This window comes from Schistocerca nitens, chromosome 9 (genome assembly GCF_023898315.1).
Source record: "Schistocerca nitens isolate TAMUIC-IGC-003100 chromosome 9, iqSchNite1.1, whole genome shotgun sequence".
NCBI lineage: Eukaryota > Metazoa > Arthropoda > Insecta > Orthoptera > Acrididae > Schistocerca > Schistocerca nitens.
In genome coordinates, this window is record NC_064622.1 from 528,930,737 (window position 1) to 528,947,235 (window position 16,499).

A 16,499-nucleotide genomic window follows, 5' to 3' on the forward strand; every position below is an offset into this window, starting at 1 on the left:
ACTTAAGTACAAGAAGAGTGAATCTTCTGACAGTTTGTGGTTTGAGCGGCTCCTGGGTGACCAGTATTAGATTCCGATGCACCAGTGCAGGTTTACTGTATCCTTGGGGCCTTCACATTGACCATGAAACACAGAAATCGCATCGGAACTGAATACAAAAGGCACAATGCCGACTTAAGTACAAGAAGAGTGAATCTTTTAAGAGTTTGTGGTTTGAGCGGCTCCTGGGAGACCAGTATTAGATTCCGATGCACCGGTGCAGGCTTACTGTATCCCTTGGACCTTCACATTGACCATGAAACACAGAAATCGCATCGGAATTGAATACAAAAGGCACAATGGTTCAAATGGCTCTGAGCACTATGGGACTCAACTGCTGAGGTCATTAGTCCCCTAGAACTTAGAACTAGTTAAACCTAACTAACCTAAGGACATCACAAACATCCATGCCCGAGGCAGGATTCGAACCTGCGACCGTAGCGGTCTTGCGGTTCCAGACTGCAGCGCCTTTAACCGCACGGCCACTTCGAAGGCACAATGCCGACTTAAGTACAAGAAGAGTGAATCTTCTATCAGTTTGTGGTTTGAGCGGCTCCTGGGTGACCAGTATTAGATTCCGATGCACCAGTGCAGGTTTACTGTATCCCTTGGGCCTTCACATTGACCATGAAACACAGAAATTGCATCGGAATTGAATACAAAAGGCACAATGCCGACTTAAGTACAAGAAGAGTGAATCTTCTAAGAGTTTGTGGTTTGAGCGGCTCCTGGGAGACCAGTATTAGATTCAGATGCACCAGTGCAGGGTTACTGTATCCCTTGGACCTTCACATTGACCATGAAACACAGAAATCGCATCGGAATTGGAAACAAATGGCACAATGCCGTCTTAAGTACAAGAAGAGTGAATCTTCTAACAGTTTGTGGTTTGAGCGGCTCCTGGGTGACCAGTATTAGATTCCGATGCACCAGTGCAGGTTTACTGTATCCCTTGGGCCTTCACATTGACCACGAAACACAGAAATCGCATCGGAACTGAATACAAAAGGCACAAGAGTGAATCTTCTAAGAGTTTGTGGTTTGAGCGGTTCCTGGGAGAACAGTATTAAATTCCGATGCACCAGTGCAGGTTTACTGTATCCCTTGGACCTTCACATTGACCATGAAACACAGAAATTGCATCGGAATTGAATACAAAAGGCACAATGCCGACTTAAGTACAAGAAGAGTGAATCTTCTAAGAGTTTGTGGTTTGAGCGGCTCCTGGGAGACCAGTATTAGATTCAGATGCACCAGTGCAGGTTTACTGTATCCCTTGGACCTTCACATTGACCATGAAACACAGAAATCGCATCGGAATTGAATACAAAAGGCACAATGCCGACTTAAGTACAAGAAGAGTTAATCTTCTAAGAGTTTGTGGTTTGAGCGGTTCCTGGGAGACCAGTATTAAATTCCGATGCACCAGTGCAGGTTTACTGTATCCCTTGGACCTTCACATTGACCATGAAACACAGAAATCGCATCGGAATTGAATACAAAAGGCACAATGCCGACTTAAGTACAAGAAGAGTGAATCTTCTAAGAGTTTGTGGTTTGAGCGGTTCCTGGGAGACCAGTATTAAATTCCGATGCACCAGTGCAGGTTTACTGTATCCCTTGGACCTTCACATTGACCATGAAACACAGAAATCGCATCGGAATTAAATACAAAAGGCTCAATGCCGACTTAAGTACAAGCAGAGTGAATCTTCTAAAAGTTTGTGGTTTGAGCGGCTCCTGGAACACCAGTATTAGATTCCGATGCACCAGTGCAGGTTTACTGTATCCCTTGGACCTTCACATTGACCATGAAACACAGAAATCGCATCGGAATTGAATACAAAAGGCACAATGCCGACTTAAGTACAAGAAGAGTGAATCTTCTAACAGTTTGTGGTTTGAGCGGCTCCTGGGTGACCAGTATTAGATTCCGATGCACCAGTGCAGGTTTACTGTATCCCTTGGGCCTTCACATTGACCATGAAACACAGAAATCGCATCGGAACTGAATAAAAAAGGCACAATGCCGACTTAAGTACAAGAATAGTGAATCTTCTAAGAGTTTGTGGTTTGAGCGGCTCCTGGGTGACCAGTATTAGATTCCGATGCACCAGGGCAGGTTTACTGTATCCCTTGGACCTTCACATTGACCATGAAACACAGATATCGTATCGGAATTGAATACAAAAGGCACAATGCCGACATAAGTACAAGAAGAGTGAATCTTTTAAGAATTTGTGGTTTGAGCGGCTCCTGGGTGACCAGTATTAGATTCCGATGCACCAGTGCAGGTGTACTGTATCCCTTGGACCTTCACATTGACCATGAAACACAGAAATCGCATCGGAATTGAATACAAAAGGCACAATGCCGACTTAAGTACAAGAAGAGTGAATCTTCTAAGAGTTTGTGGTTTGAGCGGCTCCTGGGTGATTAGTATTAGATTCCGATGCTTCAGTGCAGGTTTACTGTATCCCTTGGACCTTCACATTGACCATGAAACAGAGAAATCGCATCGGAATTGAATACAAAAGGCACAATGCCGACTTAAGTACAAGAAGACTGAATCTTCCAAAAGTTTGTGGTTTGAGCGGCACCTGGGAGACCTGTATTAGATTCCGATGCACCAGTGCAGGTTTACTGTATCCCTTGGACCTTCACATTGACCATGAAACACAGAAATCGCATCGCAATTGAATACATAAGGCACAATGCCGACTTAAGTACAAGAAGAGTGAATCTTCTAAGAGTTTGTGGTTTGAGCGGCTCCTGGGTGACCAGTGTTAGATTCCGATGCACCAGTGCAGGTTTACTGTATCCCTTGGAAATTCACATTGACCATGAAACACAGAAATCGCATCGGAATTGAATACAAAAGGCACAATGACGACTTAAGTACAAGAAGAGTGAATCTTCTAAGAGTTTGTGGTTTGAGCGGTTCCTGGGAGACCAGTATTAAATTCGGATGCACCAGTGCAAGTTTACTGTATCACTTGGACCTTCTCATTGACCATGAAACACAGAAATCGCATCGGAATTGAATACAAATGGCACAATGCCGACTTAAGTACAAGAAGAGTGAATCTTCTAAGAGTTTGTGGTTTGAGCGGCTCCTGGGTGACCAGTATTAGATTCCGATGCACCAGTGCAGGTTTACTGTATCCCTTGGGCCTTCACATTGACCATGAAACACAGAAATCGCATCGGAACTGAATAAAAAAGGCACAATGCCGACTTAAGTACAAGAATAGTGAATCTTCTAAGAGTTTGTGGTTTGAGCGGCTCCTGGGTGACCAGTATTAGATTCCGATGCACCAGGGCAGGTTTACTGTATCCCTTGGACCTTCACATTGACCATGAAACACAGATATCGTATCGGAATTGAATACAAAAGGCACAATGCCGACATAAGTACAAGAAGAGTGAATCTTTTAAGAATTTGTGGTTTGAGCGGCTCCTGGGTGACCAGTATTAGATTCCGATGCACCAGTGCAGGTGTACTGTATCCCTTGGACCTTCACATTGACCATGAAACACAGAAATCGCATCGGAATTGAATACAAAAGGCACAATGCCGACTTAAGTACAAGAAGAGTGAATGTTCTAAGTGTTTGTGGTTTGAGCGGCTCCTGGGAGACCAGTATTTAATTCCGACGCACCAGTGCAGGTTTACTGTATCCCTTGGACCATCACATTGACCATGAAACACAGAAATCGCATCGGAATTGAATACAAAAGGCACAATGCCGACTTAAGTACAAGAAGAGTGAATCTTCTAAGAGTTTGTGGTTTGAGCGGTTCCTGGGAGCCCAGTATTAAATTCCGATGCACCAGTGCAGGTTTACTGTATCCCTTGGACCTTCACATTGACCATGAAACACAGAAATCGCATCGGAATTGAATACAAAAGGCACAATGACGACTTAAGTACAAGAAGAGTGAATCTTCTAAGAGTTTGTGGTTTGAGCGGTTCCTGGGAGACCAGTATTAAATTCGGATGCACCAGTGCAAGTTTACTGTATCACTTGGACCTTCTCATTGACCATGAAACACAGAAATCGCATCGGAATTGAATACAAATGGCACAATGCCGACTTAAGTACAAGAAGAGTGAATCTTCTAAGAGTTTGTGGTTTGAGCGGCTCCTGGGAGACCAGTATTAGATTCCGATGCACCAGTCTAGGTTTACTGTATCCCTTGGACCTACACATTGACCATGAAACACAGAAATCGCATCGGAATTGAATACAAAAGCCACAATGCCGACTTAAGTACCAGAAGAGTGAATCTTCTAAGAGTTTGTGGTTTGAGCGGCTCCTGGGTGTCCAGTATTAGATAGATTCCGTTACACTAGTGCAGGTTTACTGTATCCCTTGGACTTTCAAATTGACCATGAAACACACAAATATAATCGGAATTGAATACAAAAGGCACAATGCCGACTTAGGTACAAGAAGAGTGAATCTTCTAAGAGTTTGTGGTTTGAGCAGCTCCTGGGTGACCAGTATTAGATTCCGATGCACCAGTGCAGGTGTACTGTATCCCTTGGACCTTCACATTGACCATGAAACATACATATCGCATCGGAATTGAATACAAAAGGCACAATGCCGACTTACGTACAAGAAGAGTGAATCTTCTAAGTGCTTGTGGTTTGAGCGGCTCCTGGGTGACCAGTATTAGATTCCGATGCACCAGTGCAGGTTTACTGTATCCCTTGGACATTCACATTAACCATGAAACACAGAAATCGCATCGGAATTGAATACAAAAAGCACAATGCCGACTTAAGTACAAGAAGAGCGAATCTTCTAAGAGTTTGTGGTTTGAGCGGCTCCTGGGAGACCAGTATTAGATTCCGATGCACCAGTGCAGGTTTACTGTATCCCTTGGGCCTTCACATTGACCATGAAACACAGAAATCGCATCGGAACTGAATACAAAAGGCACAATGCCGACTTAAGTACAAGAAGAGTGAATCTTCTAAGAGTTTGTGGTTTGAGCGGTTCCTGGGAGAACAGTATTAAATTCCGATGCACCAGTGCAGGTTTACTGTATCCCTTGGACCTTCACATTGACCATGAAACACAGAAATTGCATCGGAATTGAATACAAAAGGCACAATGCCGACTTAAGTACAAGAAGAGTGAATCTTCTAACAGGTTGTGGTTTGAGCGGCTCCTGGGTGACCAGTATTAGATTCCGATGCTCCAGTGCAGGTTTACTGTATCCCTTGGACCATCACATTGACCATGAAACACAGAAATCGCATCGGAATTGAATACAAAAGGCACAATGCCCACTTAAGTACAAGAAGAGTGAATCTTCTAAGAGTTTGTGGTTTGAGCGGTTCCTGGGCGACCAGTATTAAATTCCGATGCACCAGTGCAGGTTTACTGTATCCCTTGGACCTTCACATTGACCATGAAACACAGAAATCGCATCGGAATTGAATACAAAAGGCACAATGCCGACTTAAGTACAAGAAGAGTGAATCTTCTAAGAGTTTGTGGTTTGAGCGGCTCCTGGGAGACCAGTATTAGATTCCGATGCACCAGTGCAGGTTTACTGTATCCCTTGGACCATCACATTGACCATGAAACACAGAAATCGCATCGCAATTGAATACAAAAGGCACAATGCTGACTTAAGTACAAGAGGACTGAATCTTCCAAGAGTTTGTAGTTTGAGCGGCTCCTGGGAGACCAGTATTAGATTCCGATGCACCAGTGCAGGTTTACTGTATCCCTTGGACCTTCACATTGACCATGAAACACAGAAATTGCATCGGAATTGAATACAAAAGGCACAATGCCAACTTAAGTACAAGAAGAGTGAATCTTCTAACAGGTAGTGGTTTGAGCGGCTCCTGGGTGACCAGTATTAGATTCCGATGCACCAGTGCAGGTGTACTGTATCCCTTGGACCTACACATTGACCATGAAACATACATATCGCATCGGAATTGAATACAAAAGACACAATGCCGACTTAAGTACAAGAAGACTGAATCTTCCAAGAGTTTGTGGTTTGAGCGGCTCCTGGGCAACCAGTATTAGTTTCCGATGCACCAGGGCAGGTTTACTGTATCCCTTGGACCTTCACATTGACCATGAAACTCAGATATCGTATCGGAATTGAATACAAAAGGCACAATGCCGACTTAAGTACAAGAAGAGTGAATCTTTTGAGAATTTGTGGTTTGAGCGGCTCCTGGGTGACCAGTATTAGATTCCGATGCACCAGTGCAGGTTTACTGTATCCCTTGGACATTCACATTGACCATGAAACACAGAAATCGCATCGGAATTGATTACAAAAGGCGCAATGCCGACTTAAGTACAAGAAGAGTGAATGTCCTAAGTGTTTGAGGTTTGAGCGGCTCCTGGGGGACCAGTATTAGATTCCGATGCACCAGTGCAGGTTTACTGTATCCCTTGAACATTCACATTGCCCATGAAACATAGAAATCGCATCGGAATTGAATACGAAAGGCACAATGCCGACTTAAGAACAAGAAGAGTGAATCTTCTAACAGTTTGCGGTTTGAGCGGCTCCTGGGTGACCAGTATTAGATTCCGATGCACCAGTGCAGGTTTACTGTAACCTTTGGGCCTTCACATTGACCATGAAACACAGTAATCGCATCGGAACTGAATACAAAAGGCACAATGCCGACTTAAGTACAAGAAGAGTGAATCTTTTAAGAGTTTGTGGTTTGAGCGGCTCCTGGGAGACCAGTATTAGATTCCGATGCACCAGTGCAGGCTTACTGTATCCCTTGGACCTTCACATTGACCATGAAACACAGAAATCGCATCGGAATTGAATAAAAAAGGCACAATGCCGACTTAAGTACAAGAAGAGTGAATCTTCTAAGAGTTTGTGGTTTGAGCGGTTCCTGGGAGCCCAGTATTAAATTCCGATGCACCAGTGCAGGTTTACTGTATCCCTCGGACCTTCACATTGACCATGAAACACAGAAATCGCATCGGAATTGAATACAAAAGGCACAATGCCGACTTAAGTACAAGAAGAGTGAATCTTCTAACAGGATGTGGTTTGAGCGGCTCCTGGGAGACCAGTATTAGATTCCGATGCACCAGTCTAGGTTTACTGTATCCCTTGGACCTACACATTGACCATGAAACACAGAAATCGCATCGCAATTGAATACAAAAGGCACAATGCCGACTTAAGTACAAGAAGAGTGAATCTTCTAAGAGTTTGTGGTTTGAGCGGCTCCTGGGTGACCAGTATTAGATTCCGATGCACCAGTGCAGGTGTACTGTATCCCTTGGACCTGCACATTGACCATGAAACATACATATCGCATCGGATTTGTATACAAAAGGCACAATGCCGACTTACGTACAAGAAGAGTGAATCTTCTAAGTGCTTGTGGTTTGAGCGGCTCCTGGGTGACCAGTATTAGATTCCGATGCACCAGTGCAGGTTTACTGTATCCCTTGGACATTCACATTAACCATGAAACACAGAAATGGCATCGGAATTGAATACAAAAAGCACAATGCCGACTTAAGTACAAGAAGAGTGAATCTTCTAACAGTTTGTGGTTTGAGCGGCTCCTGGGTGACCAATATTAGATTCCGATGCAACCAGTGCAGGTTTACTGTATCCCTTGGGCCTTCACAATGACCATGAAACACAGAAATTGCATCGGAATTGAATACAAAAGGCACAATGCCGACTTAAGTCCAAGAAGAGTGAATCTTCTAAGAGTTTGTGGTTTGAGCGGCTCCTGGGAGACCAGTATTAGATTCAGATGCACCAGTGCAGGTTTACTCTATCCCTTGGACCTTCACATTGACCATGAAACACAGAAATCGCATCGGAATTGAATACAAAAGGCACAATGCCGACTTAAGTACAAGAAGAGTGAATCTTCTAAGAGTTTGTGGTTTGAGCGGCTCCTGGGTGACCAGTATTAGATTCCGATGCACCAGTGCAGGTTTACTGTATCCCTTGGGCCTTCACATTGACCATGAAACACAGAAATCGCATCGGAACTGAATACAAAAGGCACAATGCCGACTTAAGTACAAGAAGAGTGAATCTTCTAAGAGTTTGTGGTTTGAGCGGTTCCTGGGAGAACAGTATTAAATTCCGATGCACCAGTGCAGGTTTATTGTATCCCTTGGACCTTCTCATTGACCATGAAACACAGAAATTGCATCGGAATTGAATACAAAAGGCACAATGCCGACTTAAGTACAAGAAGAGTGAATCTTCTAAGAGTTTGTGGTTTGAGCGGTTCCTGGGAGACCGGTATTAGATTCAGATGCACCAGTGCAGGTTTACTGTATCCCTTGGACCTTCACATTCACCATGAAACACAGAAATCGCATCGGAATTGAATACAAAAGGCACAATGCCGACTTAAGTACAAGAAGAGTGAATCTTCTAAGAGTTTGTGGTTTGAGCGGTTCCTGGGAGACCAGTATTAAATTCCGATGCACCGGTGCAGGTTTACTGTATCCCTTGGACCTTCACATTGACCATGAAACACAGAAATTGCATCGGAATTAAATACAAAAGGCTCAATGCCGACTTAAGTACAAGAAGAGTGAATCTTCTAAAAGTTTGTGGTTTGAGCGGTTCCTGGAAGACCAGTATTAGATTCCGATGCACCAGTGCAGGTTTACTGTATCCCTTGGACCATCACATTGACCATGAAACACAGAAATCGCATCGGAACTGAATACAAAAGGCACAATGCCGACTTAAGTACAAGAAGAGTGAATCATCTAACAGTTTGTGGTTTGAGCGGCTCCTGGGTGACCAGTATTAGATTCCGATGCACCAGTGCAGGTTTACTGTATCCCTTGGACCTTCACATTGACCATGAAACACAGAAATCGCATCGGAACTGAATAAGAAAGGCACAATGCCGACTTAAGTACAAGAATAGTGAATCTTCTAAGAGTTTGTGGTTTGAGCGGCTCCTGGGTGACCAGTATTAGATTCAGATGCACCAGTGCAGGTTTACTCTATCCCTTGGACATTCACATTAACCATGAAACACAGAAATCGCATCGGAATTGAATACAAAAGGCACAATGCCGACTTAAGTACAAGAAGATTGAATCTTCTAACAGGATGTGGTTTGAGCGGCTCCTGGGAGACCAGTATTAGATTCCGATGCACCAGTCTAGGTTTACTGTATCCCTTGGACCTACACATTGACCATGAAACACAGAAATCGCATCGGAATTGAATACAAAAGGCACAATGCCGACTTAAGTACAAGAAGAGTGAATCTTCTAAGAGTTTGTGGTTTGAGCGGCTCCTGGGTGACCAGTATTAGATTCCGATGCACCAGTGCAGGTTTACTGTATTCCTTGGACCTTCACATTGACCATGAAACACAGAAATCGCATCGTAATTGAATACAAAAGCCACAATGCCGACTTAAGTACCAGAAGAGTGAATCTTCTAAGAGTTTGTGGTTTGAGCGGCTCCTGGGTGTCCAGTATTAGATAGATTCCGATGCACTAGCGCAGGTTTACTGTATCCCTTGGACTTTCAAATTGACCATGAAACACACAAATATAATCGGAATTGAATACAAAAGGCACAATGCCGACTTAAGTACAAGAAGAGTGAATCTTCTAAGAGTTTGTGGTTTGAGCAGCTCCTGGGTGACCAGTATTAGATTCCGATGCACCAGTGCAGGTGTACTGTATCCCTTGGACCTTCACATTGACCATGAAACATACATATCGCATCGGAATTGAATACAAAAGGCACAATGCCGACTTACGTACAAGAAGAGTGAATCTTCTAAGTGCTTGTGGTTTGAGCGGCTACTGGGTGACCAGTATTAGATTCCGATGCACCAGTGCAGGTTTACTGTATCCCTTGGGCCTTCACATTGACCATGAAACACAGAAATTGCATCGGAATTGAATACAAAAGGCACAATGCCGACTTAAGTACAAGAAGAGTGAATCTTCTAAGAGTTTGTGGTTTGAGCGGCTCCTGGGAGACCAGTATTAGATTCCGATGCACCAGTGCAGGTTTACTGTATCCCTTGGACCATCACATTGACCATGAAACACAGAAATCGCATCGCAATTGAATACAAAAGGCACAATGCTGACTTAAGTACAAGAGGACTGAATCTTCCAAGAGTTTGTAGTTTGAGCGGCTCCTGGGAGACCAGTATTAGATTCCGATGCACCAGTGCAGGTTTACTGTATCCCTTGGACCTTCACATTGACCATGAAACACAGAAATTGCATCGGAATTGAATACAAAAGGCACAATGCCAACTTAAGTACAAGAAGAGTGAATCTTCTAACAGGTAGTGGTTTGAGCGGCTCCTGGGTGACCAGTATTAGATTCCGATGCACCAGTGCAGGTGTACTGTATCCCTTGGACCTACACATTGACCATGAAACATACATATCGCATCGGAATTGAATACAAAAGACACAATGCCGACTTAAGTACAAGAAGACTGAATCTTCCAAGAGTTTGTGGTTTGAGCGGCTCCTGGGCAACCAGTATTAGTTTCCGATGCACCAGGGCAGGTTTACTGTATCCCTTGGACCTTCACATTGACCATGAAACTCAGATATCGTATCGGAATTGAATACAAAAGGCACAATGCCGACTTAAGTACAAGAAGAGTGAATCTTTTGAGAATTTGTGGTTTGAGCGGCTCCTGGGTGACCAGTATTAGATTCCGATGCACCAGTGCAGGTGTACTGTATCCCTTGGACATTCACATTGACCATGAAACACAGAAATCGCATCGGAATTGATTACAAAAGGCGCAATGCCGACTTAAGTACAAGAAGAGTGAATGTCCTAAGTGTTTGAGGTTTGAGCGGCTCCTGGGGGACCAGTATTAGATTCCGATGCACCAGTGCAGGTTTACTGTATCCCTTGAACATTCACATTGCCCATGAAACATAGAAATCGCATCGGAATTGAATACGAAAGGCATAATGCCGACTTAAGAACAAGAAGAGTGAATCTTCTAACAGTTTGCGGTTTGAGCGGCTCCTGGGTGACCAGTATTAGATTCCGATGCACCAGTGCAGCTTTACTGTAACCTTTGGGCCTTCACATTGACCATGAAACACAGTAATCGCATCGGAACTGAATACAAAAGGCACAATGCCGACTTAAGTACAAGAAGAGTGAATCTTTTAAGAGTTTGTGGTTTGAGCGGCTCCTGGGAGACCAGTATTAGATTCCGATGCACCAGTGCAGGCTTACTGTATCCCTTGGACCTTCACATTGACCATGAAACACAGAAATCGCATCGGAATTGAATAAAAAAGGCACAATGCCGACTTAAGTACAAGAAGAGTGAATCTTCTAAGAGTTTGTGGTTTGAGCGGTTCCTGGGAGCCCAGTATTAAATTCCGATGCACCAGTGCAGGTTTACTGTATCCCTCGGACCTTCACATTGACCATGAAACACAGAAATCGCATCGGAATTGAATACAAAAGGCACAATGCCGACTTAAGTACAAGAAGAGTGAATCTTCTAACAGGATGTGGTTTGAGCGGCTCCTGGGAGACCAGTATTAGATTCCGATGCACCAGTCTAGGTTTACTGTATCCCTTGGACCTACACATTGACCATGAAACACAGAAATCGCATCGCAATTGAATACAAAAGGCACAATGCCGACTTAAGTACAAGAAGAGTGAATCTTCTAAGAGTTTGTGGTTTGAGCGGCTCCTGGGTGACCAGTATTAGATTCCGATGCACCAGTGCAGGTTTACTGTATTCCTTGGACCTTCACATTGACCATGAAACACAGAAATCGCATCGTAATTGAATACAAAAGCCACAATGCCGACTTAAGTACCAGAAGAGTGAATCTTCTAAGAGTTTGTGGTTTGAGCGGCTCCTGGGTGTCCAGTATTAGATAGATTCCGATGCACTAGCGCAGGTTTACTGTATCCCTTGGACTTTCAAATTGTCCATGAAACACACAAATATAATCGGAATTGAATACAAAAGGCACAATGCCGACTTAAGTACAAGAAGAGTGAATCTTCTAAGAGTTTGTGGTTTGAGCAGCTGCTGGGTGACCAGTATTAGATTCCGATGCACCAGTGCAGGTGTACTGTATCCCTTGGACCTGCACATTGACCATGAAACATACATATCGCATCGGAATTGTATACAAAAGGCACAATGCCGACTTACGTACAAGAAGAGTGAATCTTCTAAGTGCTTGTGGTTTGAGCGGCTCCTGGGTGACCAGTATTAGATTCCGATGCACCAGTGCAGGTTTACTGTATCCCTTGGACATTCACATTAACCATGAAACACAGAAATCGCATCGGAATTGAATACAAAAAGCACAATGCCGACTTAAGTACAAGAAGAGTGAATCTTCTAACAGTTTGTGGTTTGAGCGGCTCCTGGGTGACCAATATTAGATTCCGATGCAACCAGTGCAGGTTTACTGTATCCCTTGGGCCTTCACAATGACCATTAAACACAGAAATTGCATCGGAATTGAATACAAAAGGCACAATGCCGACTTAAGTCCAAGAAGAGTGAATCTTCTAAGAGTTTGTGGTTTGAGCGGCTCCTGGGAGACCAGTATTAGATTCAGATGCACCAGTGCAGGTTTACTCTATCCCTTGGACCTTCACATTGACCATGAAACACAGAAATCGCATCGGAATTGAATACAAAAGGCACAATACCGACTTAAGTACAAGAAGAGTGAATCTTCTAACAGTTTGTGGTTTGAGCGGCTCCTGGGTGACCAGTATTAGATTCCGATGCACCAGTGCAGGTTTACTGTATCCCTTGGGCCTTCACATTGACCATGAAACACAGAAATCGCATCGGAACTGAATACAAAAGGCACAATGCCGACTTAAGTACAAGAAGAGTGAATCTTCTAAGAGTTTGTGGTTTGAGCGGTTCCTGGGAGAACAGTATTAAATTCCGATGCACTAGTGCAGGATTATTGTATCCCTTGGACCTTCACATTGACCATGAAACACAGAAATTGCATCGGAATTGAATACAAAAGGCACAATGCCGACTTAAGTACAAGAAGAGTGAATCTTCTAAGAGTTTGTGGTTTGAGCGGTTCCTGGGAGACCGGTATTAGATTCAGATGCACCAGTGCAGGTTTACTGTATCCCTTGGACCTTCACATTCACCATGAAACACAGAAATCGCATCGGAATTGAATACAAAAGGCACAATGCCGACTTAAGTACAAGAAGAGTGAATCTTCTAAGAGTTTGTGGTTTGAGCGGTTCCTGGGAGACCAGTATTAAATTCCGATGCACCGGTGCAGGTTTACTGTATCCCTTGGACCTTCACATTGACCATGAAACACAGAAATTGCATCGGAATTAAATACAAAAGGCTCAATGCCGACTTAAGTACAAGAAGAGTGAATCTTCTAAAAGTTTGTGGTTTGAGCGGTTCCTGGAAGACCAGTATTAGATTCCGATGCACCAGTGCAGGTTTACTGTATCCCTTGGACCATCACATTGACCATGAAACACAGAAATCGCATCGGAACTGAATACAAAAGGCACAATGCCGACTTAAGTACAAGAAGAGTGAATCATCTAACAGTTTGTGGTTTGAGCGGCTCCTGGGTGACCAGTATTAGATTCCGATGCACCAGTGCAGGTTTACTGTATCCCTTGGACCTTCACATTGACCATGAAACACAGAAATCGCATCGGAACTGAATAAGAAAGGCACAATGCCGACTTAAGTACAAGAATAGTGAATCTTCTAAGAGTTTGTGGTTTGAGCGGCTCCTGGGTGACCAGTATTAAATTCAGATGCACCAGTGCAGGTTTACTCTATCCCTTGGACATTCACATTAACCATGAAACACAGAAATCGCATCGGAATTGAATACAAAAGGCACAATGCCGACTTAAGTACAAGAAGATTGAATCTTCTAACAGGATGTGGTTTGAGCGGCTCCTGGGAGACCAGTATTAGATTCCGATGCACCAGTCTAGGTTTACTGTATCCCTTGGACCTACACATTGACCATGAAACACAGAAATCGCATCGGAATTGAATACAAAAGGCACAATGCCGACTTAAGTACAAGAAGAGTGAATCTTCTAAGAGTTTGTGGTTTGAGCGGCTCCTGGGTGACCAGTATTAGATTCCGATGCACCAGTGCAGGTTTACTGTATTCCTTGGACCTTCACATTGACCATGAAACACAGAAATCGCATCGTAATTGAATACAAAAGCCACAATGCCGACTTAAGTACCAGAAGAGTGAATCTTCTAAGAGTTTGTGGTTTGAGCGGCTCCTGGGTGTCCAGTATTAGATAGATTCCGATGCACTAGCGCAGGTTTACTGTATCCCTTGGACTTTCAAATTGACCATGAAACACACAAATATAATCGGAATTGAATACAAAAGGCACAATGCCGACTTAAGTACAAGAAGAGTGAATCTTCTAAGAGTTTGTGGTTTGAGCAGCTCCTGGGTGACCAGTATTAGATTCCGATGCACCAGTGCAGGTGTACTGTATCCCTTGGACCTTCACATTGACCATGAAACATACATATCGCATCGGAATTGAATACAAAAGGCACAATGCCGACTTACGTACAAGAAGAGTGAATCTTCTAAGTGCTTGTGGTTTGAGCGGCTACTGGGTGACCAGTATTAGATTCCGATGCACCAGTGCAGGTTTACTGTATCCCTTGGGCCTTCACATTGACCATGAAACACAGAAATTGCATCGGAATTGAATACAAAAGGCACAATGCCGACTTAAGTACAAGAAGAGTGAATCTTCTAAGAGTTTGTGGTTTGAGCGTCTCCTGGGAGACCAGTATTAGATTCAGATGCACCAGTGCAGGTTTACTCTATCCCTTGGACCTTCACATTGACCATGAAACACAGAAATCGCATCGGAATTGAATACAAAAGGCACAATGCCGAGTTAAGTACAAGAAGAGTGAATCTTCTAACAGTTTGTGGTTTGAGCGGCTCCTGGGTGACCAGTATTAGATTCCGATGCACCAGTGCAGGTTTACTGTATCCCTTGGGCCTTCACATTGACCATGAAACACAGAAATCGCATCGGAACTGAATACAAAAGGCACAATGCCGACTTAAGTACAAGAAGAGTGAATCTTCTAAGAGTTTGTGGTTTGAGCGGTTCCTGGGAGAACAGTATTAAATTCCGATGCACCAGTGCAGGTTTATTGTATGCCTTGGACCTTCACATTGACCATGAAACACAGAAATTGCATCGGAATTGAATACAAAAGGCACAATGCCGACTTAAGTACAAGAAGAGTGAATCTTCTAGGAGTTTGTGGTTTGAGCGGCTCCTGGGAGACCAGTATTAGATTCAGATGCACCAGTGCAGGTTTACTGTATCCCTTGGACCTTCACATTGAATATGAAACACAGAAATCGCATCGGAATTGAATACAAAAGGCACAATGCCGACTTAAGTACAAGAAGAGTGAATCTTCTAAGAGTTTGTGGTTTGAGCGGTTCCTGGGAGACCAGTATTAAATTCCGATGCACCAGTGCAGGTTTACTCTATCCCTTGGACATTCACATTAACCATGAAACACAGAAATCGCATCGGAATTGAATACAAAAAGCACAAAGCCGACTTAAGTACAAGAAGATTGAATCTTCTAACAGGATGTGGTTTGAGCGGCTACTGGGAGACCAGTATTAGATTCCGATGCACCAGTCTAGGTTTACTGTATCCCTTGGACCTACACATTGACCATGAAACACAGAAATCGCATCGCAATTGAATACAAAAGGCACAATGCCGACTTAAGTACAAGAAGAGTGAATCTTCTAAGAGTTTGTGGTTTGAGCGGCTCCTGGGTGACCAGTATTAGATTCCGATGCACCAGTGCAGGTTTACTGTATTCCTTGGACCTTCACATTGACCATGAAACACAGAAATCGCATCGTAATTGAATACAAAAGCCACAATGCCGACTTAAGTACCAGAAGAGTGAATCTTCTAAGAGTTTGTGGTTTGAGCGGCTCCTGGGTGTCCAGTATTAGATAGATTCCGATGCACTAGCGCAGGTTTACTGTATCCCTTGGACTTTCAAATTGACCATGAAACACACAAATATAATCGGAATTGAATACAAAAGGCACAATGCCGACTTAAGTACAAGAAGAGTGAATCTTCTAAGAGTTTGTGGTTTGAGCAGCTCCTGGGTGACCAGTATTAGATTCAGATGCACCAGTGCAGGTTTACTCTATCCCTTGGACATTCACATTAACCATGAAACACAGAAATCGCATCGGAATTGAATACAAAAAGCACAAAGCCGACTTAAGTACAAGAAGATTGAATCTTCTAACAGGATGTGGTTTGAGCGGCTCCTGGGAGACCAGTATTAGATTCCGATGCACCAGTCTAGGTTTACTGTATCCCTTGGACCTACACATTGACCATGAAAC